Genomic DNA, 26,231 nt, shown 5'->3' with positions numbered 1-26,231 from the left:
AGCCCTCCCCGGCCCTCCTCACCTACCTCCCGTCCACCCCCGACGGAGCTTTGTGCTAGATCACTCCCATATTTCCTATAGGGCCAGTGAAACCCATCAGCAGGTGGATTCCTAAACCATTTACTTGTTGCTTTACTGTGGTCAAGGTACTTCGCTTTTCAGCCTTAGATTGGCCATCTGTGAAATGAGGAAGTTCATGTCTACACCACACAACTGTTCTAGGAGTTAAAAGATAATTCCAGTAAATCACGTAGCACAGTGTCTGGCACAGTGTCTAGTAAGTGCCAAATACCTTGGTTATTGTTGTGAGACAGCCTCATGCGCTCAACATGGTGCCAAAGACATTTCCCTCAGCCCAGGCCTGAGGATCTGGGTAAAGAGCTTTCTAATCTTTTTGAGATCTTTTCATCCAACACTTGCCACTGTTTTCCTGGGGTTGGTGACAGGGACCAGTTTTTATTTTCATTTTGCTTGTTTGTATCCTCCCATTTCAACTAAGTCTGGCATATGGCAGAGGCTGGATATAAGTTGGAAGGATGTATGTACCATTCGTGTAGTGCTCATTCTGCATTGTATTTTTAGTTTTCTTATATTGGCAAATAGACTCGGCTGAAAGAAAGAATAGAATCAACATTTTTGGTATTTGACTCTGTGCCAGAACTGTGTTGGGCATATAGAAGCTGCATGGCCTCCAGTCATCATCATCATCTCCTGGAGAAGGAGACTCCATTGACCTCTTAAAGAGATGAAGAAACTGAGGCTAGAACCATAGTGATAGAAAATGAAGGATTAATCAAACCAGGGACCAAAGGAGGCCATTAAAAGATAGGAAACGGTTGTTTCTCCAGAAAATTTCCCAGTTATAAATCTACATACTCAGCAGTAGAGCTATATCTTCTGTATGTCTGTGCTGAGTAATGCATGAGACCATTGGCCTACAGAGTTGAATATATAATTAGATGTATGAATCAAATAGATGGTTTTCACCCTCTAGGATCTCACAGGAAGAGACAAAGCATAAACACACAACTGTACCTCAATGTGATGGAATGCACAGAGAGAATATTCCGTTACTGAACGTAGAGGTAGCTCTGCAGGATTCCGAGCTACTCAACAAAGCAAGTAGAGTTAGTGTGTAGTTGGCACTTCTCCTAGGGCACTTGAAGGAATGGTAGGAGGGTTTGTTTTGTGCTAAAGATACATGTCCGTGGTTTATTAAACAATGACCTCGATGAAGTCAAGGAGCAGGTGCTATCCCTTGCACAGGGCCTGGCAGAGAGAAAGAACATCACTGGCATTGGATGAAGGAATAGTATTATCAAATCAATAACAAATAACTCATATAGAACCCTTACTCTGTGCCAGATTAAGGGATACATGCTTCACGTACATATTATCTCTTTTAATTTGCACAACAGGAAACTCATGTTCTTGGAGGTTAACAATTTGCCCAAGTTCACACAGTGGGTGACAGAGAAGAGCTCAGATGCATGTCCACCTGGCCCAGAGCATGGTAATGCTCTCATAGAGGAAACCCATGACACTCAGTTTTCTCTCTAGTTAAAGATGACCCTTTTGTGTGCTGGGCCTCTTATACCTGGCCTGGCATCCCTGCCTCATTTTGCTGGAAGCAACAGTCTCCTTTCAGAACACTTGAAGAAGAAGCCCCTTTCCTGTCAGAAGCTTTTCCTGTCAACAGCTTTTCTTTCCCTGCATGGAACTCATCACAGGTATTTTCCAAAAAAGAAAGCCAGAGGAATCACATTTCAGTCTGAATGTGGAAAGAAAACAAAGACCACAACTTAGAGCTAAGTCTGAATGGCCTGGAGCCCCTCAGCCTCCCTCTCACAGAGTGGTTTACATAGTCGCCAGTCTGCTCCTGGTGACAGGCATGACATGTTTGTCTTTGTTGCAGAAAACACTTCCAGGCAGAGGGCTATCCACCCTGTGACATGCAGCGCATTTAGGAGAGTAGTAGAAGATAGGGACACATGAATAGGACCTTCCATTAACCTAAAGGGCAGGCCATGGGCCCCTGGTGGCTTTGGCATGACTGCCAGGGCAGCTTCCTTCATTCACTCTGAGTCATAAAGACACATGCAGCACACTTTGGAGTTGCAACAAACAGGACTTCAGGGAGCTGGTGGGCAGTTGGAGGGCTCTCCATTTGCATCTAATGAGAGGCTGGGTTCTAATTAACTCCTGTGATGTGTTAATTTTTCAACCTGACATTTTCTGCTCTGAAAGATTCTTGTAATGGTTCCTAAATTAAAGGCTACATTTAAAGACTGAAAGTTTAGGTTAAAATCCACCACCTAGGGAGCTGGGGTGGGGGGGGCTGTAAACATCTTTTCCTTCCCAAGGAAAACCTCTCATTTGCAGGTTTTTGCTAACCCAATTAAGTGCTGAAGTAGTCACCCCAGAGCCTGCTTTTTATTTTCTGTGAAACAATCCAACTAATCCATATTCAGTAGCTTCCAAGAAAAGTCTTATTCCAACCACTCATGAAGAAATCAGCTTCTCTGAATCAGGACAGAACATTTAGAACTCACAAAGAGCTGTCTTGATAGAATATTCAAGAAAGTGGTTCATTATTAACCTGTTTAGTTTTTGAGGGGGGAATTTGCTGGGACTAAAACCTCATAGGATTGGCAGTTTACTGTAGAAACAGAAGCATAGGGAGAAGCCATCCACATCCCACTGGTTGATAGATAGTCTAAGTGCTACATCTTCCCAAGCACCCAAACTAACTATAAAACAAAAACATGTGCACTGAGTAAAGTGGAAGGAAGCACTAATCTTGTTTGAAGTGGAGGAATCAAATGTGCCAAGAAGTTAAGCAACAGCTTTTAAGTGGCAGAACCAAACCTTCTTCTTATCCATTGCACCACTAACCAGCAGAGAAGAATCCATTCACCATGGAGCTCTCGCATGTCAAGGAATCAGAGCCCTATTTCTTCTACCAAGCATAAGATGGTACATAAGACATTCTGTTTGTTGGTGGTCATGGTTTAATATATAGATGGACAACCAAGAATGTTTGCAGAAGGCGAAACATAATGCAAAGGCACTTTGTACCTCCACAACCTCATTTTATTTCAAAACTTATCAGTCAAGCCATTAGCAAATTTTTAGTGATGGGTTATTGTGGACTTGTCACTGAGCTGGGTACAGAGAGGTATGCAGACATATGAAAGATGGTTCCTGTCTTCAAGGAACTTACAGTCACATTACAGGAGATGAAACAAGCTTGTTTAGAGCTACATGCTTTTTCTTTTTCTTTTTTTTTTTTTTTTTTTTTTGTGACAGAGACACAGTCAGAGAGAAGGGACAGATAGGGACAGACAGACAGGAAGGGAGAGAGACGAGAAACATCAATTAATTCTTCATTGCGGCTCCTTAGTTCATTGATTGCGTTCTCACATGTGCCTTGATGGGAGGGGGGTACAGCAGACCAAGTGATCCCTTGCTTGAGCCAGCGCCCTTGGGCTTAAGCTGGCAACCTCGGGGTCTCGAATCTGAGTCCTCCACATCCCAGTCCAATGCTCTATCCACTGCTCCACCGCCTGGTCAGGCAAGCTATGTGTTATTTCTTGAACTCTCTCATTGTATTTGAAGTTTGGTTTGGGGAGTTTTGTTTTTGTTTGTTTGATTGGTTGGTTGGTTGGTCTTCACAACTCTCTGAGGTCAGGGGCTGTGTCTTCACCATTGTTCTCCTGAATAGTGAAGAAAAATACTAACTGATCCATAGGAGGCACTCAGTAGATATTTGCTGAATAAATAATGAATGGTTCAGTCTATAAGCTCTGTAATTCTTCAGAAAAAGAGTTCCATTCTGTGTTGGGTATAGGAGACTACCAGATTGCAACCTATTTTGTTCCAAAATGATGGCCAAGTCTATTCTATCAGCCATTCCTACAAGATGGCTTTAAGCTTTCCTCTGAACTTGGATGGTTTACCAATAATTTATTTTCCTTTTTTATTTTACTGTACTGATTCTTAAATCTTTTAAGGTAGAACAAATTCTTTGCCATAATTGTTGTTTGATTCAAAGCCTGTTTTCTACTTCATGAATCAACCCAAGACATTTTTTTGTCACTGTTCATTGGCTTGTTGGCCACTCATTTAATTATTGTCAGCTGAAGCAACTGGGAATTGTATATGCTACCAGACAGGTGGCAAGCAGGGGTGTTAAGCCAATGAGTTATAAATCAAAAGATCATCTGTAAGTGGTAAGTTTGTAGAAAAGTTGGAATGTGAGCTTAGCTATGAGGGTTGTGTGAGACTTGTTTCCCAGAGACTTGGGGAGGCATGGAAAGGAAGGCATCTGTAATAATATTCTTATAGGCAGCACTCTTATCAGTTGAAAAGTAATAAAAATGACCTAAGGGTGAACTAGCCACCTGCTGTGGGTAAGTATGTACTAGACTAGACAAAGTTTCAGGTGGTAGTTTTAAGAAATAGCCTCAAATTCTTCAATGTTCTTTCCAATGAAAGGCAGGATATGTTCCCTACCCTTGAATCCTGGAGGGCTATGACTTTTTCATTCAGGGTAGAATACAGTGGAAGTGACACGAGGTGATTTCCAAAGCTAGAACATTAAAAGTCATGCAGTTTCTACCTTATTCACTGGGAAATTTGCTAAATTTGCTTTCTTGCTAAAATCAATAAATAAGAACTTTTTAAAAAAAGATTTTAACATATGAATTTTGGGGTGAAACAAACATTCGTTCGATTGCAGTGCCTATATATAGGTCTAGATCAGTTTGTTATTCAGTAACATTCAGACAGAATTAAATAACAAAATATCAAAGAAGAGTGTGACTCAACTCTTAAAAGAATGGATATCACCCAAGATGGATAAGGGACTTTAGATCCCCTCTTGGGAGAAGGAGAGCATGTTTCAGGTGCATGAAGGGCAGTGAGTCACCTTAAGTGGAAGCCTGATTTTGCTATTGTCTTTATTTAGAAGTGATTTATGTTTAAAAGAAGGATATATGAATGACAAACTGGCAAGTAATGAACATTGTAGCTATGTGTCAAGTTAGCTACAGTAGAGCTATATTCCCCAGAATTCCCTTCCCTACATGATCGCAGATTGGAATTGGCCTCAAGAGAACCTGGTAGACTGAGGAGGACGGAGTGAAACAGCATTTTATGCTCAGAAAGTCCCTGTTGGGTGCCAGGCACAGCGGCATCTCACACACCTTATCTCTTATTCTGCTGGCTCACTTGTTGGTGTGCAGAGGACCTACACAGCTTCCTCCTCTAGTTTTCTGAGCCCTGGGCCAGTTACTGCAGTGGCTCCATGGCTCAGGACTCTTGCTTATGCAAGTAGTGATGGATTCAAATAAGTTAACAACTGATTCTCTGACCTACTGACTGTTTTATGTATAAAAAAAGATATACTGTAAGGTAGTTGATTATTTCATGCATTTGATACTTAAATAAGAACAATAAAAGAGGTACACAAAACTGGATTATGTTATAAGGAAGAGTTTTAAAATATTAATAAATAAATATTAAATAATACCTGACAATACAAGTTGTCACCCCCTGGTTGTTTGGCACTTTTTCTCTTTTTTTTTCTTTTTTCTTTTCTGAAGCTGGAAACGGGGAGAGACAGTCAGACAGACTCCTGCATGCGCCCGACCGGGATCCACCCGGCACGCCCACCAGGGGCGAAGCTCTGCCCACCAGGAGGTGACGTTCTGCCCCTCCGTGACCAGAGCCACTCTAGTGCCTGGGGCAGAGGCCAAGGAGCCATCCCCAGCGCCCGGGCCATCTCTGCTCCAATGGAGCCTTGGCTGCGGGAGGGGAAGAGAGAGACAGAGAGGAAGGAGGGGGTGGGGGTAGAGAAGCAAATGGGCGCCTCTCCTATGTGCCCTGGCCGGGAATTGAACCTGGGTCCCCCGCACGCCAGGCCGATGCTCTACCGCTAAGCCAACCGGCCAGGGCCGGCACTTTTTCTCTTTACCTTATATGTCTGTTTACTGAAGTAACAAACACGAGGGAATTAAAATGTTGTATTTTGTCAAACGTATAATGAGTTTTATGAAATTAATAAGTAAGTATTACAAGCATATTTCAGTCAATTTTTTTTCACCTGTGGACAGAATGAGCATTACTATGGGCGCTTAGAATACGCTATTGTGCAGATGCACATTAAAAAAAAAAGAGTAAGGAATGTAAATTTATGATTTCCACATTGGGCAGCTGCCCAGACGTCCACCTTAGAGAGAACTTTGATTACAAGTGCCATTTTAACAACTGATTCGCCAAATTCAAAAAATTAGGTATCAGTTCTGCTGAACCAGTACAAACCAGCTGAATCCCACCACTATCTGCAGGTCACCTGCATCATCAAGATTAGAGGTGGGTAGAGACAGACATGGGATCCAGTTTGTCCCTTTTAGTTCCAATTTGCCCTTGACTTCCCAAACTTTGTCTTCAGCTTTCCTTCTTGATTTCAGACCTGGCTAATCTACAGTGACTTCAGGTTCAACACCAGGCCCAGAGGCAAGGCTTTGGAGTCAGATGTGCTACCATTGCGCCACAAGGTCCCTCCAGAGGCAAAGCTTTGTACAGAGTACTTCACTGGCTTACACAGTTTTGTAAGATGTAATCAGTTATAAATTTTTTATTCCACCTCATTCATAGTGACTCTGCTTCTCTGATCAAATCCTGACGAATACAGCCCATAAAAAACATTCCCAGAATGTTAGCTCTGACACCACCTGCCTTAGAGTTCATTGGGTTCCCTCTGCATTTTATGAATGGGGAAACTGAGGTCTCAAATGTGACTTGCCCAAGTGGCACATAAGCGATGAGTGGTTGAACTAGTGTGCTAACCTGCTTCTGTAGCTTAAACTTGCCAGGTTCCTCTCTGACTTGTGGGATTGCTACACCAGATCATATAGCAAGCACTTAATTGAGCCCCTTTAGTTAGGCCCTGTGCCAGGTGTTTTACATTGATTACCTTTAATCCACATGCCCTCCAGAATATATCCTAAATCTGAATTGCTTCTCCCTGTCTCCGCCACCACCAACTGTCCAGCCCTCATTAGTTCTCACTCGGACAACTGTTTCCTAGGAGGACTCAAGGCTTCCATCATTGCTCATTAACTGTCTTTATACAACAACCAGAGGGATCTTTTCAAATCAGCTTCCACAGATCATATTCCTCTCCTGCTGAAAACCTGTCTGTAGTTTCCCATTGATGTTGGAATAAAACTTATCAAGCCTACCCAGTCCTGTAAGATCTGACCCCAAGTACCCAACATTCTCTGCCTCACTTACCACATGCCAGCTGCATTGACCTTCCCGCTATTCCTAAAACATGCCCACCTGGTTCCTGCTGTAGGGTCTTTGCCATATCCTCTGAGAATGCCACCACTGTCCCCCTCTTCCCATAGCTGCTCTTCCTGACAAATGTCATTTTCTCTGTGAGATCTTCCCTGAACATTCATATCTCAGTCTTCCCTCCAGTCACTCATGCCTTAGCCTTGTTTTATTTTTCCATGACATTCACCGATGTCTGTAACTGTCTTGGTTATGTACTTGCTTATTTGTTAATTTTTCCTTTCTCCCAACTGAAAAGAATCTCCATGAAGACAGGATCTTAGCGATCTTATTCAACAACATATTTCTGGTGCCTAGCAGGTGCTCAGTAAATATTTGTTAAATGAACAAGTTTATATAGTACCTGCTGTTATTCTCCCCATTTTGCCATTGAGGAAACAGCATCCCCGAAAGATTAAGAAACTTGACTCAGGTCCTACAGTAAATGGCAGAGTTTATATTCCAACACAGGTCGGCCTGACCCCACAGCCTGTGCTTGTGACTATTATGCATCCTGCTGTAGCTGGTTCCATTGTCCCCACAAGTGTGCTCTGTATGTGAAGTGCATCATAGGGTTTTAGAACTGGAAGGAACCTGATAATCAGCTAGTTCCTTGCTTACTCTTTAGAGTACAGATGATCAGTTAACAGGTATGTGTTTATTGAGTCCTTATAGTATGCACTGCTAAGGTAACTAAATTGCTACCTAAACTGGCAGACATGAAGGACCACTCATCTATCAAATCCTGGAAATTTCCAGATGTCTGCATTTTTTATCCGATTTTCCCTCAATAGCGCTCAATTTTTCAGTTTCAAGAATTTGACTAAGCCTCCCTACCTTATTTTTTTTCCCGTTATCGCTTTGATTTTCAAGAATACATACTAGGGTTTAATTTCTACTCTAAAATGAAAAGAAGGACATATTTAAAGAAAACAATTTTCAGATACATGCTGATAGCATTTGTTAGACTACCAGAGACCAGGAAAGAACCTTCCAGATCATCTACTGCAAAACCCCACTTAAAGCAGCTGAGACTCACGGGATGGAGATTGTTTGTGAAGAACAGGGTTAGAATTGGATATCCCTTATACTTCCTCCAAGACTCTTTCCACAACATCACAGTGTCTTCCTTCAACCTCCTTACCTGGAAAACCAGGATTGCTGCAGAAACCAGGTTATGGGTAAACAGCAATAGACCCATGAGTCAGATCTGAGGTTTTGGATTACATATACAGGGAACTAGGTCATAGATTGTTCTGTCCAGCCAGGCCCTTTCTTTTTTTTTCTTTTTTTATTTTTCTGAAGCTGGAAACGGGGTAGACAGTCAGACAGACTCTCGCATGCGCCCGACCGGGATCCACCCGGCACGCCCACCAGGGAGCGACGCTCTGCCCACCAGGGGGCGATGCTCTGCCCCTCCGGGGCATCGCTCTGTTGCGACCAGAGCCACTCTAGCGCCTGGGGCAGAGGCCAAGGAGCCATCCCCAGCGCCTGGGCCATCTTTGCTCCAATGGAGCCTCGCTGCAGGAGGGGAAGAGAGAGACAGAGAGGAAGGAGAGGGGGAGGGGTGGAGAAGCAGATGGGCGCTTCTCCTGTGTGCCCTGGCCGGGAATCGAACCCGGGATTTCTGCACGCCAGACCGACACTTTACCACTGAGCCAACCGGCCAGGGCCCAGGCCCTTTCTTAATAATACCACCACTCACGTGCTAACAATACTAGCTCTGCCCCATCTGCCAATCCCTTTTCTACCTTAGCCATTCTATTTCTCCTTCCTGCTTGTCCAAATACTGTATTTCAGAAAAGCTGCATCAAATGGCTTTCTCATTTCTGCTTCTGTTACTGTCTAAGCCTCTCTTTAGTGGTGAGCTAAGCCATCCTTACTAATGAAGTCTGAATTATAGCATCCCCATGAGGCTGGAGCAGTAGGAGTTACATGGCTCAGGGAATGTCAGAACTGGAAGATAGTCTTAGAGACCAAAGAGTCTACCTCAGTACCTCATTTGCAGATAAATGTTGGTGGATACAGAGAGAAAAGGAAACGTTAATTGACTTTCCACTTTGATAATGCTAGCTACACATGAAGCAAGACAAGAACCCAGGCCTTCTGACATTACAGATCAGTATTTACTATATATTATGCTGAAGCCTTGACACTTAGAACATGAGGGACACAATGAGCCCCCAGGAAAGGGTGTTGACTGATTGACAATGTTTTTCTAGTACAGAAATCAGGAAATTTTCCTTCTTTTTTTTTTTTTTTTTCATTTTTCTGAAGCTGGAAACAGGGAGAGACAGTCAGACAGACTCCCGCATGCGCCCGACCGGGATCCACCCAGCACGCCCACCAGGGGCGGTGCTCTGCCCCCCAGGGGGCGATGCTCTGCCCATCCTGGGCGTCGCCATATTGCGACCAGAGCCACTCTAGCGCCTGAGGCAGAGGCCACAGAGCCATCCCCAGCGCCCAGGCCATCTTTGCTCCAATGGAGCCTTGGCTGCGGGAGGGGAAGAGAGAGACAGAGAGGAAAGCGCGGCGGAGGGGTGGAGAAGCAAATGGGCGCTTCTCCTATGTGCCCTGGCCGGGAATCGAACCCGGGTCCTCCGCACGCTAGGCCGACGCTCTACCGCTGAGCCAACCGGCCAGGGCCTGCTTCCTTCTTAGGATTAAGCCCCACCATAGTAACTCTCTACAGGAAAAACAAAAGCAATCACAGAATTTCTTTATTGCCCTAGGGCTTCTGTGAGAATTAAAGAGATACATATATGAAGGTCCTTACCACTGGGCATGGAAAATTTTATTAGTTGTCCTTCGCCTGCTTGTTTTGGCATTGAGTTAAAACTTGCCTGTATTATGATGCTTCAATCCAAGATTTCTCCACTCTTCTTTCTAGAGGCGTTTTTTGTGCCTCTTTAATTAATTTTTTTTTTTTTTACAGAGATAGAGAGGAGTCAGAGAGAGGGATAGACAGGGACAGACAGACAGGAACAGAGAGAGATGAGAAGCATCAATCATTAGTTTTTCGTTGCACGTTGCAACACCTTAGTTGTTCATTGATTGCTTTCTCATATGTACCATGACCGCGGGCCTCCAGCAGACTGAGTAACCCCTTGCTCGAGCCAGCGGCTTTGGGCTCAAGCTGGTGAGCTTTTGCTCAAACCAGATGAGCCCACATTCAAACTAGCAACCTCGGGGTCTCAAACCTGGGTCTTCCGCATCCCAGTCCGACGCTCTATCCACTGCGCCACCGCCTGGTTAGGCTTTTGTGCCTCTTAGTAAGGGTGATACTATGGTGAATGTCCTGGGCACAAATTCATCTTATATTGGTGAATAGTGCACTCTGGAACTGTACAATATATGGCTCTTTACACTATGGTAGGGCAGCAAATAATAGCTAAAGTGCTTTACATACATTATCTAAGTTAATACGATACCCTAAAAGGTAAGGACAATTTTTATGTCTATTTATCAGTAACGAAAAAGAAGATTTGGAGAAACTCAGGTACTTGCCCAAGGTGACAGACAGGGTGGAGTTAGGTCTAGACATAAATATACCTACAGATAGAGCAAGCAAATTAAGCTAGAGCGATATGACTGGAAATTCTAACTTGACAATTTACTAGCTTTGTGATGCTGACCAACTCTATCTTTCAGTGTCTATATCTTTAAAATGGGGATAACAGACATAATGGCAGATACTGTCAGTTGTTTATCCAATACCCATCCCCTACCTTCCCACCTTGCCCAATCCAAACCTATCTTCCTTTCTAACAAGAATGTATCAATGTCAAATGCTTCAGAGAAAGATGAGCTCCTTCATAGTCCTAGGACATGGGGACAGATCTTTCCCCTTGCAAGTAACTGATTTAGGAATGGGCATATGACATAATTCTAGCCAAGAGATGAAGAGTGAATGGGGTGTAGGTTTGAAGAGTTCATTTTTTTGGACATTTTCCCTAAGATGAGCCTTCTCTTCAGCTTTTGGATGTTGTGTGAAGACGTGATGACTGAAACTGTTGCTGCCTTCTTGCTACAACAGCATAGGCCAAATGCTAAAGATGAATGTATGGTTAATTTTATGTGCCAACTGACTGGGCCACTGGGTGCCCAGATGATTGGTCAAGTGTTATTTTGGGTTATGTCTAGGAGGATATTTTTTGGATGAGTTTAACATTTAAATCAATAGACCAAGTATAGCAGATTGCCTCCCTAATGTGAGTGGGCCTCATCCAATCAGTGGAAGGCCTAAAAAGAATAAAAAGTTTGATACTCCCTTGAAATGAGGAAATTCCTCCCATCTGCTGCCTTAGGACATTGAGGTTTTTTTCCTGCCTTCATATTTAAACATTTTTTTTTATATTTTATTTATTCATTATAGAGAGGGGAGAGAGAGAGAGAGAGAAGGGGGAGGAGCAGGAAGCATCAACTCCCATATGTGCCTTGACCAGGCAAGCCCAGGGTTTTGAACCGGCAACCTTAGCATTTCCGAGTTGACGCTTTATCCACTGCGCCACCACAGGTCAGGCCTGCCTTCATATTTAAACTGAACTATTGGCTCTTTCTAGGTCTTGAGACTGTCAGCCTTCAGACTGGAACTATACCATCAGCTTGCCAACTCACTCTGTGGTTAGCTTCTATACCAACTCATAATAATATCTTTCTCTCTTTCTTTATTTCTTTATCTCTTTCTCTCCTTTCTCTTTCTCACCCCCCACCCCATGCACAATGAGAGAATGGAAAACAGAAACAATTTAGGTTTGTGCAGATATGATTGAGCTACTGAATTAATCAACTCAGTATTCCTTATGTCTGGGCTTGTGGTTTGGGGAGATAATAATACATTCTTCTTGTTTAAGACACTTTTAGTTGGGTTTCCTATTCTTGTACCTGAAGGCATCATAACTGAGCCAGCATTCAGGCCAGTAGGCTTGTTGTGAAAATTTAATGATGGTCAGTAAATATTAGTTTTCAGCATCTAAATTATAGAGCAAGATTCTCTCCTTAATAATGATAATCCTTTAAATAGTTCAGTCTTTTGTTTGTCACAGAGTGCTTCCATAGGCATTCTACTACATTGAGTTTCTTGAAGATTGAGACCACATGTAATTAATCTTTAGCTGAACAGGTGTTGAATGTGTCTTGAATTATATCTTTTTATAGATTTCTTATTCACTAATACTCAGTTGGAAGTAATTACCTAGGAACTGGGCAAAGTAAACTTGACACAATTTTAGATGTGTATCTCATAGTATAGTTGTTGGTAATAGAACACCTCAATTTGGTTCTTTGATTGGCCCACCTTATGTTGAGAACGATGTGCTTATATATGAAGTATTATTATCTAAGGCCTCTGCTATATTGGAAGCATCATTAACTTAACTAGCCTATCAGTAGACATTCCCTGACTATTATTAGGATTGCTTGGAAGGAATGAAATTAGGCTGCTTGGAAGGGCTTGGGTAACCCAGTTCTCTAGGAAGAGCAATAGAAAATGCTAAATTGATCCTAGAAATATAAGAATAGCTGGCCATCACCTAGCTACCTCTGCCTGCCAGAGGATATAGTCTTCTATACACTAGAACCAGAAAAGGCTGAAAGAAGGAGAATCCCTATGAGACATAATTGTGTGTGTGTTGGGGGAATGGGCTGTGGAGTGGAAGGAGGTTATCAAGGGAAAGGAAGCCTATGGCTGTTTATGTCTTTGAACTTCTTCCAAGAGGAAGAGTCTTTCTAAGGAACATTCAACACTTAACCACGACTCGCATGTAAACTTTGTGAATGAAGGGAACCCTTGACCAAGAAACCATTCTTTATGATTAACAAGCCTGTGAGGAAGTGATTAATATTATCTCAACAGCTGTTCTCCGATTTAACCTCTAGAGATTCCAAAATCTAGAAGGTCAGGTATATGGCTCAGGAAATACATTTTCTCTCTAGGACTCCATGTAATGCTGTTGGTAATTTTTCAGACCTTTTCTGCATATCATTATTATAATACTCAATATAGGAACATGTATACTTAATATAGGAACTGATATAGAAACATCTGAGTTGGCATCACATTTTGAGAAGGCCCCTGCTTGCTAATTACTATGGCCTAAAATGCCTTTGTCAGGCTTAATTGTGTAGGTAGGAGAAGTTAGGTATAGAAAGCATGATGATTAAGTATTCTCTATAGGAGGCCCTCACTCATGGTCCCCTCTGCTTAGAAGAGGGACCATAACCCTGGACTAAAGAGCACGCATGATGTCAGGGCTGCTTCTAGCCCATTCTGTGAGAATTAGTAAAATTGTCCCTTCTATTATAGACACTGACCATGGGGTTCATGGCTATTATAGGTGAGAGAGGCAAGGCTATATTTTAGCCCCACTTACCTACAGTGGGGTTCCTTTGTATACTGTTCAATCTGCTCAACCATATAGGATGGCCTTGCATTATATGCCACCCTCCCATTGATTTTCACCAAGCAAGGATCATAGTAATCTGAGGATTAATACAAAAATAAAAATAGCTTTTTGGGGGTCCTCAATAGAGCTTTAACTAAAGAGCATCCTTTTTCTCTTTGGGTTCAAATCAAGTGAGTGAATGAATGAATGAATGAATGAGCTAGCCAAAAATATTGCCATTATTAGTGACAGAGGCTAGACTGATCAGTAGATGCTACAGCTTGAGTGCAGAAAAATAGCTACCCTTTATTCACTGACTAGTGTACACCACGTGCTGAATTGACACTATTTCTGAACCACAGCCCCCCAACAATTTTGGGAGGTAAATATTATGATTCTCATTCTGTAGATAAGGAAACTGAGTTTGTAAGTTAGAGAAGAATTCAAACCCAGGCTTGACTAGACCCAAAGCTCCCATCTTCTTACTTGGCACTGCCAGTTCTGGAGAACCAGCTGGAACTTCTACAACAAAACCCCAATTAAATCAACCAACAATTATTATGCTATTTCCAAAATTGTCCTCTGGCAAAGTTTTCCTTTCCCCAGGGTTCTCCTTTGGCACAAGCTAAAAAGGCCTTGCTCCTCCAGCTGGGGTAGAAATGTGTAAAGCCTCAAGTCCTCCAGTTCCAGGTTATTTTTCATTGCCCCTGGGAGCACTAGGTCTAATGCCAGCACGGATGTACTATTTTGAAGCTAACTGCATTTCTGAGAAAACTTAGGCATAGTGCCATTGCAGGGATCTATTCTGTGTCCTCACCCAGGCCTTTGGTCCTGCAGTGTAGTGTTGCTCCTGCTCTCCTTCAGTCTGGGCTTTGCTGCCTACGGGGAAAAGTTGTTTTGTCCAGCGCTTGCCTCTCAAGCATGTTGGGGAAACCATGTTCACAGACCCTCATATTCAGGGGTTGCTTTGCTCTCGTGACTTTCCTTATTCTGAAGATACACTTTCCCATGGGCTAGTTCTTGTCTTAGATCAGGCTCCTTAGAAGCAGAGCCTGAGATGAGTTGTGTTTAAGTGACTCATTGAGGGTTGTCAAGGAGAAAAAGAATGAGAAAAACAACATTAGACCGAACAAGATTTTGGCTTCAGCTGGAGACTACCTTCTGTTTGATCCCATGGGGAGTGCTGGAGCACCGCAGGGTTAGTCTTGCCTTAAGGTGAGGAAGAATGGCCTTTTGTACCCTCCCCCCAGGACAGTTAGTTATTGGCCACTGACTGTGGAAGCCACATGCCTGTGTGCATGTGCACATAGCCTCCTGGTCAAGGTAGCTTCCTCTCAGTCAAGGGCTCTTCTCCAGAGAAGGGGTTCACTGTGAAGTGTGTTATCCAACTCTCCCAACAGCTCCAGAGACTGCCTAGTGCACTGGCTATAAAAGGAATCTGGACAGTTCTGAATCCTAAGACACAGAAATCACTTGAATCTGAATGTTGATTCATTAATCTCAGAGATTGCAGAAATTATGCCTCATTATATATTCCTTCCTACACATTTAATTGGTAAGCAAACCAAGACAAAAATCACAGAGCAAAAGGGTCCCACATTTTCAGATAGCTGTGACTAAAGATAATGTTAAAGCAACAGTCACCCTATTTTAATATTCAGCCAGCTTGCTGAAATACAAAACTGTGACTGCTATCGCATAAATTTCATTTTATATTTATTTTCATGAACAACAATACTGAATATAGTTCAATCTCACAGAATGACCAACAGGTGGCACCAGAAACACCCACAGTTATTTTAACAAATTTGTGCCTATGTATGTATGTATTTGCTGAAATTTCAACTTAGATTTTTTTCATGTTCAAATGCACTCATAGTATTAAATTCAACTCAGAACTTGGTAACTTACAATTTCTCATTTGCTATTTAACCTCCTTCTTATAGGGCTATTTGAAGTATAAAAAAAATGGGGTGATAGGGCCAGTGAATTAAAAAAGAAAACATCTATTCATTAGCAAAAGGAAGGAAAAAAGGCTGGAGTCCTACATCCTTTTCCTTCAAGGTCTCTTGAGTGTATAAAGGCCGAAGAGTATTAAGAAATATTTGAATAACAGGATAAAAAAGTCAAGGATACTGCCTCCAAAACATGAACTTTATTCTCCACTGAAAACAGACTTGGATGGCAACCAAGTTGTTCAAGAATTGCCCTGGCCAATATCTGACCACAGGGTTCCACTCCGGGAAAGGTCCCTGAGTCCAACATTCACCATTTTCGAGTTAGCTTCTTTTGAACTTTGTACTGTATTGTTGGTGAGGGGAAGTAAGGGCAGAGGGGTACTGCATCTTCCAGTTTGTTTTTTTCAACACTTGAGCATTGCACCCTTTTCCTACAGCAGGTTATTCCAGGGAGAAGAATGACTTAAAGCAACAAAGCACCAAACTGGGAATTTGACCAGTTTCTTTAATTGATTGCCCAACTAAACCTGTATGGTTTTATTGACCAGTGTCACCCCAATAGATTCCATAGAAAAAAATTTTTTGATGGGAAACATAGTCTTTGAAAGGTCATTTAGGTCTAGCCAGGACCTCAATCCAGTTCTTCTGATCCCTAAGGACAAGTTATGTAAATCTAGGTATTCCATGAGTTTACCATACAAATTTGGGCAAATCATTTTACCTTACTGGGCTTCATTTTCATTTATAACATAAGAGGCTGGACTGCAGGGCCCCAGTGAACCTTCCAGCTAGAAGTCACCAGATTCTGAATAGTACGTGTAGAGTGCAGTGTCTTGTGTCCTGATAGGGACTGGAGGTGTGGTTTGGCCCATAGTCAGTAGGAAGGGAGGGTAAAGCTCACTTTGATAGTGTTCCAAAGTGGAAGGTGACACAGCTATTATACAATGCATTAAACAGTCTGGTTCTTGTATTTTGGGGGGAAAAGTAAATACCAGGTCCTGATTAGCCTTTCCTATACCTGTCGTCAGCTCATTATACTGTAAACATTGTGCCTCTGGGAGCTCTCCTTTCCCAATGAAATGGTCCCCGGGTTTGGAATTCCTCTTTTCATGGCAAGCTCTTCTGCCATGCATGCCGCAAATTATTTTCACTGCCCTTCCCTGAACCTTTACTATTTTTACCCTGCCTTTTTGACAGCAAGACATTAAACGGAGATCTAGAAAATTTTTTTCTACATAAAAGATAGAGAGGCAACAGTTCTCTCTTCAAGGATACCTGTGAATTTTTAGTCAAATATATCTCCATAATGTGAATGGGAAAAGTCAGCAAAGAGGAAGAAAAGAAACTAACCTCAATGCAGTACCGACAGTATGTCAGGCACTCTGCCTAGTCCATTTGGTATCTTATCTCTCTTCATCCTCTCGGATGGGAGGCAGTGCTGTGTAGAGGAGAGATCTGACCTCTGATCAAGGCCCTGACACTGCTTCACCATGCAACTCTGGGCAATCTTTGTAACCTTTGGTTTCCTTAGTGAGACAGTGTACCCGTACATAAAGTACTTAGTATTAGCCCAGAGTTAGTACTCAGTGAATGTTTGCCATTATCATTACTACCATCCCCAAGGGCAGATCTTATCTACTTCAGATGAAAAAACTAAAGTCCTGAAAAATTAAGTAAAATAGTCTCTAAAAAGATTTTATTTATTGATTTTACAGAGAGAGGGGGTGGGGAGCAAGAAGTATCAATTCATAGTTGCTTCACTTTAGTTATTCATTGTTTGCTTGTCATATATGCCTTGACCTGGCAAGCCCAGACTTTCGAACTGGTGACCTCAGCATTCCAGGTCAGCGCTCCATCCACTGTGCCACCACAGGCCAGGCTAAAATATTTTCAAACTGACACTGTTACGGATATCTGTTGTTTATTTTCCCTAGCACCTCTCTTTCCCCAGGGAAACCATCCAACCCCCATGACCCCCAACAATTTTCCAGAACAGACCCTATAACAATCAAAGAGTGAACTCTAGAGCCAGACAGCCTGGATCAAATCTCAGAACTACCACTTACTAGCTATATAGCTTGGAACAAATTCTTTAATTTTTTTGTGCCTTAGGTTTGTTTTTTTTTTACAGAGAGAGGGATAGACAGGGACAGACAGACAGGTACGGAGAGATGAGAAGCATCAATTATTAGTTTCTCGTTGCGCATTGCAACACCTTAGTTGTTCATTGATTGCTTTCTCACATGTGCTTTAACCACGGGCCTTCAGCAGACCAAGTAACCCCTTGCTCGAGCCAGCAACCTTGGGTCCAAGCTGGTGAGCTTTTGCTCAAACCAGATGAGCTTGCGCTCAAGCTGGTGACCTCAGGGTCTTGAATCTGGGTCCTCGGCATCCCAGTTTGACGCTCTATCCACTGCGCCACCACCTGGTCAGGCGTGCCTTAGTTTCTTTGTCTGTCAAATGGTGATTATAAAGGTTCCTGCAAAGATTAAATAAGCTAATACAAATAAAGTGATTATAGCAGTGCCTCACACTGTAAGTGCTCATCAACTATAATGTTTTATTCTTTTTACCTTATCTGTCTCCTAGCTATAGGCGTGGTCACATGACTCAGATATGACCAATCAAAGCATCCTTTTTTTTTTTTTTTTACCATGATTGGTCTAGGATAGGGTCAGCAAAATTTTTCTGTAAAGGGCAGATAGCAATATTTTAGGCTTTGTGAGCTATACAGTCCCTGTCATCATTATTCAACTCTACCTTTGTAGCAGAAAACAGACATAGACAATACATAATAGAATAGGTGTGGTGTGTCTTATAAAAGTGAAATTTATGAACACTGAAATTTGAATTTCACATAATTTTTAAGTGCTACAAAATATTTTCTTTCTTTTTATTTTAAACCATTTAGCCTGACCTCTGGTGGCGCAGTGGATAACACGTCGACCTGGAACATTGAGGTTGCAGGTTCGAAACCCTGGGCTTGCCTGGTCAGAGCACATATGGGAATTAATCTTCCTGCTCCTCCCTGCTTTCTCTCTCTATCTCTATCTCTATCTCCTCTCTAAATGAATAAGTAAATAAACAAAAAATTTAAAAATGACATCACCATTCTTATCAGTTTGGATACTGTCCCAAAGCAGAAGATGTCAACTGGATTTGGCCTGTGAGTCAGTTTGTTGACCTCTGGTATAAGGGATGAGCATGTGACCCATAAAAGGTCAAAGTCTTGCCATGAGATTGAATTTTGGAGATAGTGTGTGCTTCTTCCTCTGGATCGTGATTCCCCTGTCTTCCCATGTGGAGAGATGCTATCTGTGGCAGGGAAGAACGAAGTCAACAGTAAAACAAATCAGAGCCTAGCAGGGTCTATTAAGAGACAGAGGAAGAGAAAAAAAGCCCTGAAAACTTCATTTGAGTCTCTAAATCTAGCCATGCCTATTAGTTCCATGAGCTAATAAATTCCTTTAAAAAATTTTTTTTTCTGATCTAGTTTGAGTCAGTTTTTAGTCACCTACAGTGAGAGTTCTGATAGACACTTATGGACTTGTTTTCCTCACATTATGCAATACTACCTCACAAAATTATTTTTAAAAAGGGCAAACTAGTATGTATATTGTGGATTTCCCATGGGCCAGGCAGTTTGATAATAGCTTTCACATGTGATCTCTAATTTACTTCTTATAACAACCCTTGGAGGTTGGCATTATTGTCATTTTACAAGCACACAGACACATTTGACGCCAGCAGACTGCTTGCTCAGATCCAATGTTGATGACAGAATGGAGCAGCTTGAAAGAATTTCTAAGGAAGTGGAGGACTGGACTGCTCAGGTCCCTTTTCTCTTTTGCTGCCCTCCCCAAGACAGAATGATGGAAGAGTGCACTCTGTCAGAGCACGCTTAATCCCTTTGCTGGGAAAGAGAGCATGTACTGATTAGGAATTCCCAGTGTTCCCTTTGGCCATTCTGGGCAGCGGGGAGTGGCAGTCTTGGAGTTTCTTGCCCAGCTGCCTGGTGGAGAGTGGATGAGCAGCTGAAGCACACTAATGAACAGCCTGGGTTAATCCAGGCTGCAGTTAGCAACTCCCTTACAGGACCGGTCCAGGATTTCCTTCAGAAGTATCACTTCACAGCAGCTGGCTGGCTTGACTTTGCCAACTGCTTGACCTCTGGCTGCACAGGAAGCTTCAGCAGGTAGAAGTTGGCCAGGCTGAGGAGCAGACACACCCTGAGCTCCTTAGGACAGAACAGAAAGGCTTGCACAAACAGAGTTTGCACAATACAGAATGAGAAAGGAGCCAGGGAAAATGATCCTCCATATCCATTAACCCCCCCCCTTAATACATCAAGCCCTAAAAGTTTGGGATTAAAGACAAAGAACTATCTTATTAATAAGTACTACTTATTAGACAACTATTGTATCTCATTCTATTTCTTATTAAAATAGCTACCCTTGTTTACCAAACAATTGCTGTGCACCAGGCACTTTACTTACTTTATTCTTAATCTTTTCAACAACCCTGAAAAGTAGACCTTAAAATGTTATCTGAGGCCCTGGCTAGTTGGCTCAGTGGTAGAGTGTCAGCCTAGCGTACAGATGTCCTGAGTTAAATTCCTAGTCAAGGCACACAGGAGAAGTGACCATCTGCTTCTAATCTCCCCTCTCCCCCTTTCTTTTTTTCTCTTCCCCTCCCGCAGCCATGGCTTGAGCTCATCAGCCCTGGGTGCTGAGGATGGTTCTGTGGAGCCTCCACTTCAGGCTCTAAAAACAGCTTGGTTGCGAGCATGGCCCAAGATGGGCAGAGCATTGTCTCCAAACGGGGGTTGCCAGGTAGATCCTGGTCCCATTGCATGTGGGAGTCTGTCTCTCTATTCCTCCTCCACTCACTTGGAAAAGAAGGAAAAAATATTACCTGCAATTTTATGGGCAAAGTAACTACAGGTTAAGAAATGACAAATACTAGGTGGAAAGAAAGATTTGCACCTGGTCTGTCTCATGTCCACCTCACGGTCAAAGGGCGAGAATAAAGAAGAAGAGCAGGGTGATACATACTTTTCCAGCCTCCAGTAATGTCAGGACAGGTCAAGTCACCAGAACTAGAAATGGAGCTTGAGGCTTGAATCCCTCCTCAGGCTCTGGGATCCTTTATTTATTATTATTATTTTTTTAGATTTTATTTACTTATTTTATGGGGGAGGGGAGGGAAGTAGTTGCTTTACTTTACTCTAGCTGTTCATTGGTTGCTTGTTGTATTTGCCTAGACCAGGCAAGCCCAGGGTTTCGAACTGGCATCCTCAACATTTCAGGTTGATGTTTTATCCACTGCACCACCACAGGTCAGGCTGCTCTGGGACTCATGAGGTAAAAAAAAAATTGTTATTTTGTGTTTTCTTGGGATACCCTTATTACCTGATTCATACTTGGCGCTGAGCAGGGCACAGAGAATGTTTGCGTGAATGAGTAAGTGAGTCCAAGCATCTGCTTTCCTAAAACAAGAAATAGCTGAGAGGACACTGACTTGATGAGGCCCTTTCTTTGTTTATTTTATGTTCTGGAACTCTTAAAGTCACGTGACTGCTTATGGTCAGCTACACTATCATTCAGTGCAATGGAGTAGAAATTTACCCAATTTCATAGCTCATTTTTATAGGTAGTGATTTACCTAATTACACCCTAGTGGCCTCAAGGGGTTAATGCATCTGTGAACAAAAAAGGGGCCACATTGTAAACTCAACAAGCTCAGGGGAGACCTGTTGTGGCTATATAGAGTCTTTTGTGGTTCCATATAAATTTTAGAATTATTTGTTATAGTTCTGTAAAAAATACCGTTAGTGATTTGAAAGGCTTGCATTAAATCTATAGAGGCTCTGGATGGTTAGCTCAGTCAGTAAGAGCATTGTTTGAAAGGACAAGATTGTGGGTTTGATCCTCAGTCAGGGCACACAAGGAAGTGACCAGTGAATGTACGACTGAGTGGAACAATAGATGAATGCTTCCCTCCTTACTCCTTCCTTTTCTCTCCCTTCTTTTCTCTGTTTCAAGGAAGAAAGAAAGAGAGAGAGAGAGAGAGAGAGAGAGAGAAAGAGAGAAAGAGAGAAAGAAAGGAAAGAAAGGAGGGAGGGAGGGAGGGAGGAAAAATTAAAATTAAGCCCTGGCCATGTAACTTGGTTGATTAGAATATCAGCCTGGAGCATGGAGGTTACTGGTTTAATTCCCCAGTGAGGGCACATACAGGAGTAGCTTTGGGTAGTATGGACATTTTTTAAAATTGATTTGAGAGAGAAACAGGAAGGGAAACAGAAAGAAAGGGAGGGAGGAGAGTGAGAAGCATCAACTCGTTGTTGTCTCACTTTAGTTGTTGATTGCTTCTCATACATACCTCGCCCTAGGGGCTCCAGTCAAACCAGTGACCCCGTGCTCAAGCCAGCAACCTTGGACTCATGCCAGGAAACGTGGACTCATGCCAGCAACCTTGGGCTTCAAGCCAGCTACCTTTGTGCTTAAGCTAGTGACCTTGAAATCATGTTGATGATCCTGCACTCAAGCTGGCACAAACTGGGGGTTTTGAACCTGGGACCTCAGCATTCCAGATGGAGGCTTTATCCACTGCACCACCACTGGTCAGTCTGTATGGATATTTTAATGATGTTAATGCTTCCTGTCCATGATCACAATATATGCTTTTTTAACTGTCTTATAATTTTCTGAACAAGTCATTTACCTCTTTGATTAAATTTATTCCTAGGTAATTTTTTGATGTAATTATAAATAGGATTCTTTTCTTAATTTCTCTTCCTGATCGTTCATTATTGGTGTAAAAAATGCAACTGGTTTCTAAATATTGCTTTTGTATCTTGCTGTTTTATTGAATTCATTTATCAGTTCCAATAGTTTTTTGGTGAAATCTTTAGGGTTCTCTGTATATATTATCATGTCATCTGCAAATGACACTTTTACTTTTTGCTTTCCAATTTGGATGCCTTTTTATTTCCCCTCCCTCCCTCCCTCCCTCCCTCCCTCCTTCCTTCCTTCCTTCCTTCCTTCCTTCCTTCCTTCCTTCCTTCCTTCCTTCCTTCCTTTTTCTCTTTTTCCTTGTCTGATCTTTTTAAATTGAATTTTATTGGGTTGACACTGTTTAACATAATTTACAGGGTTCAGGTGCCCAATTCTACGACTCAACTCTGTACACCATATTGTGTGTTCATCCACCCAAGTCAAGTTTTCTATCACCATTTATCCCCCATATTGTAGCTAAGACTTTCAATACTATGTTGAAAAAAAGTGGTAAAAATGGATATCCTTGTCTTTTTTTCTTTTTATGACAGAGACAGAGAGAGAGAGAGACAGATAGAGACAGACAGGAAGAAAAAGAGATGAGAAGTATCAAGTTTTTGATGTGGCTCCTTAGTTATTCATTGATTGCTTTCTTATATGTGCCTTGATGGGGGGAGGGGCTACAGCAGAGAAAGTGATCCCTTGCTCAAGCCAGCGACCATGGGGTTATGTCTATGATCCCGCGCTCAAGCCAGAGACCTCGGGGTTTTGAACCTGGGTCCTCCCTGTCCCAGTTCAATGCTCTATCCCAGCGGTCGGGAACCTATGGCTTGTGAGCCAGATGTGGCTCTTTTGATGGCTGCATCTGGCTTGCAGACAAATCTTTAACTAAAAAAAAAACAACATTAAAAATATAAAACATTCTCATGTATTACAATCCATTCATTTCCTACCGCTCATGTTCATGGTGGCTGGAGCCAATCACAGCTGTCCTCAGGGACAACACCAAATTTTTATTGGATAATGCGTAAGGTACACGGGTCGTTGTGAGGTCAGGAAGTAAACTTTACTACTTTTAATCAAGTAGTCAGCTAGGTAACTGCAGAAATCTTTTTGACAAACAAGATGGCTAAAAAAAAAAAGATGAGGAGTATCGTATTAATACTTTTCAGCAGGAATGGACAGAGGAATTCGCCTTTGTGGAGAGAGCAGGTTCTGCAGTGTGTATAATATGCAATGATAAAATTGCATCGATGAAATGGTCAAATATAAAGCAGCACTTCGACACATGCCATACTACATTTGCATCGAAATATCCAGTGGGGGACAGCAGGAAGAAAGCATGTCAAGAGCTACTGTGCAGAGTGCAAGCTAGTCAGCAGCAACTCCATGTTTGGACCCAACAAGGTGACTGGAATTTGGCTAGCTTTGCTGATGCTTTAGCAATTGTGAGAAATGGAAAGCCATTCACAGATGAGGAGTATGCCAAAACATTCATGCTTGATGTTCCCAATGAACTTTTTGATGACTTTTCGGATAAAGATAAGATAATCAAATGAATAAAAGACATGCCTCTGTCAGCAAGAACTGTTCACGATCATACCATCATAATGGCAAATCAAATTGAGGCAACACAAGTGAAGGACATAAATGTAGCACCATTCTTTTCTCTGGCTTTGGATGAGTCAACAGACATAAACCATTTATCCCAGTTCAGCATGATTGCAAGGTATGCTGTTGGTGACACACTATGTAAGGAAAGTCTTGCTGTTTTGCCTATGAAAGAGAAAACAAGAGGGGAGGATTTATTCAAGTCTTTCACTGAGTTTGCTAAAGAAAAAAGTCTACCAATGGATAAACTTATTTCGTTGTGTACTGATGGTGCTCCGTGCATGGTGGGGAAAAACAGGATTCGTAGTGCTTCTTCGTGAACATGAAAGGAGATCCATCCTAATTTTTCACTGCATCCTACATCAGGAGGCGCTTTGTGCTCAGATGTGTGGCGAGCAGCTTGGTGAGGTGATGTCACTGGTCATTCGGGTGGTCAACTTTATTGTTGTCCAAGTTTTAAATGATACCCAGTTTAAAACACTGCTGGATGAAGTTGGGAATAATTATCCTGGTCTGCTTCTGCACAGCAATGTGCGTTGGTTGTCAAGAGGGAAGGTGCTCAGCCATTCTGTGGCTTGTCTGAGCAAAATCCAGACTTTTCTTGAAATGAAAAACGTCGAGCATCCTGAATTAGCTAACACTGAGTGGCTCCTGAAGTTCTACTATCTCGTGGACATGACTCAACATCTGAACCAGCTCAATGTGAAAATGCAAAGCATTGGAAATACAGTCTTTCCCCTTCAACAAGCAGTGTTTGCATTTGAAAACAAGCTGAAACTCTTCATCTCTGACATTGAAACAGGTCGTTTACCACACTTTGAAAAACTGGGAGAGTTTAAAGATGCATGCACAGCAAGTGACCCTGCTCAACATCTTGATCTCCAGCAGCTAGCGGGCTTCACATCTAATCTCCTGCAGTCATTCAAAGAGTGCTTTGGAGAATTTCATGGGTGCACTCATCTTTTTTTTTTTTTTAATTTTAATTTTATTTTGAAATGACTATAGACTCACAAAAATTGTAACAGTAATACACCAGGTCCCATGTACCATGCACTCAATTTCCCCACTTGTCATATCTGACATAGCTGTTGCACAATGTCAAAATCAGGGAAATTGTCATTGGTACAATTCACAGACCCACTCAGATTTCACCAGGTCCGCATGTGCTTGTGTGTTTGCATGTGTACGTGCATATGTGTATTTAGTTCCATGCAACTTCGTCACAGGTGTGGAATCATGTAACTATCAACAATCACAGTCAGGACACAGAACTGTTCCATCACCATAAAAATGTCCCTGGAGCTATGACCCCTTTATAGTTACACCTAATCCACTCCTTCTTTTCGCCCTTCACTGAGTCCCTAAATGTTGGCAAAAATTAGTCTCATCTATTTTTATAATTTTATTCTTTTGAGAATGCTATGTGAACAATCATACAGTATGTGACCTTTGGGGACTGATGTTTTTTTCACTCAGCATAATGCCCTGGAGTCCATCCAAGTTGCTGTCTGTATCACTATTTTCTTCCTCTTTATAGCCAAGTAATATTCCATAGGTTGAATGTACCATAAGTTTGTTTCATCATTTACCTATTAAAAAATAGTTAGGCCTGACCTGTGGTGGCGCAGTGGATAAAGCCTCGAACTGGAATGCTGAGGTTGCTGGTTTGAACCCCTGGGCTTGCCAGGTCAAGGCACATATGGGAGTTAATGCTTCCTGCTTCTCCCCACCTTCTCTCTCTGTCTGTCTGTCTCTGTCTCTCCTCTCTGAAATGAATAAATAAAGGAAATAGTTAGGGTGTTTTTCAATTTATTTATTTTTATATAAAGTGGTTATGAATATTCATGCACAGATATTTGTGTGGACATAAGTTTTTATTTTTCCAAGATCAATGCCTGGGAGTAGATTCCTGGATCGTATGTAAAATGTATGTTTAGTTTTCTTTTAATTGCCAAACTGTTTTCCAAAGGGGCTGTATCATTTTACATGTCCAACCTCAATTCTAAGAAACTTAGTTTTAGCATTTTTGCCAGCATTTGGCATTTTATTTGTTTTTTTTTTTTATTTTAGTGGTTGCAATAAAGTGTGTAGTGATATTACACTGCAGTTTTATTTTTATTTTATTTTTTTACATGTGAATATTTTTATCTAGTTGTTAATTT

The 26,231-nt window shown here is 42.0% G+C and overlaps 1 protein-coding gene across 1 annotated transcript in view; it reads left to right on the top strand.

Annotated features, from left to right (window-relative positions):
• TMEM135 (transmembrane protein 135) overlaps positions 1 to 26,231 on the top strand; it is a 368,866-nt gene that overhangs the window by 879 nt on the left and 341,756 nt on the right. The window lies entirely within an intron of this gene.

Source organism: Saccopteryx bilineata, chromosome 1, assembly GCF_036850765.1.
Source record: "Saccopteryx bilineata isolate mSacBil1 chromosome 1, mSacBil1_pri_phased_curated, whole genome shotgun sequence".
NCBI classification, from domain to species: domain Eukaryota; kingdom Metazoa; phylum Chordata; class Mammalia; order Chiroptera; family Emballonuridae; genus Saccopteryx; species Saccopteryx bilineata.
The sequence above is the reverse complement of the archived record's forward strand: the minus strand, read 5'-3'. Positions and strand labels throughout refer to the sequence as shown.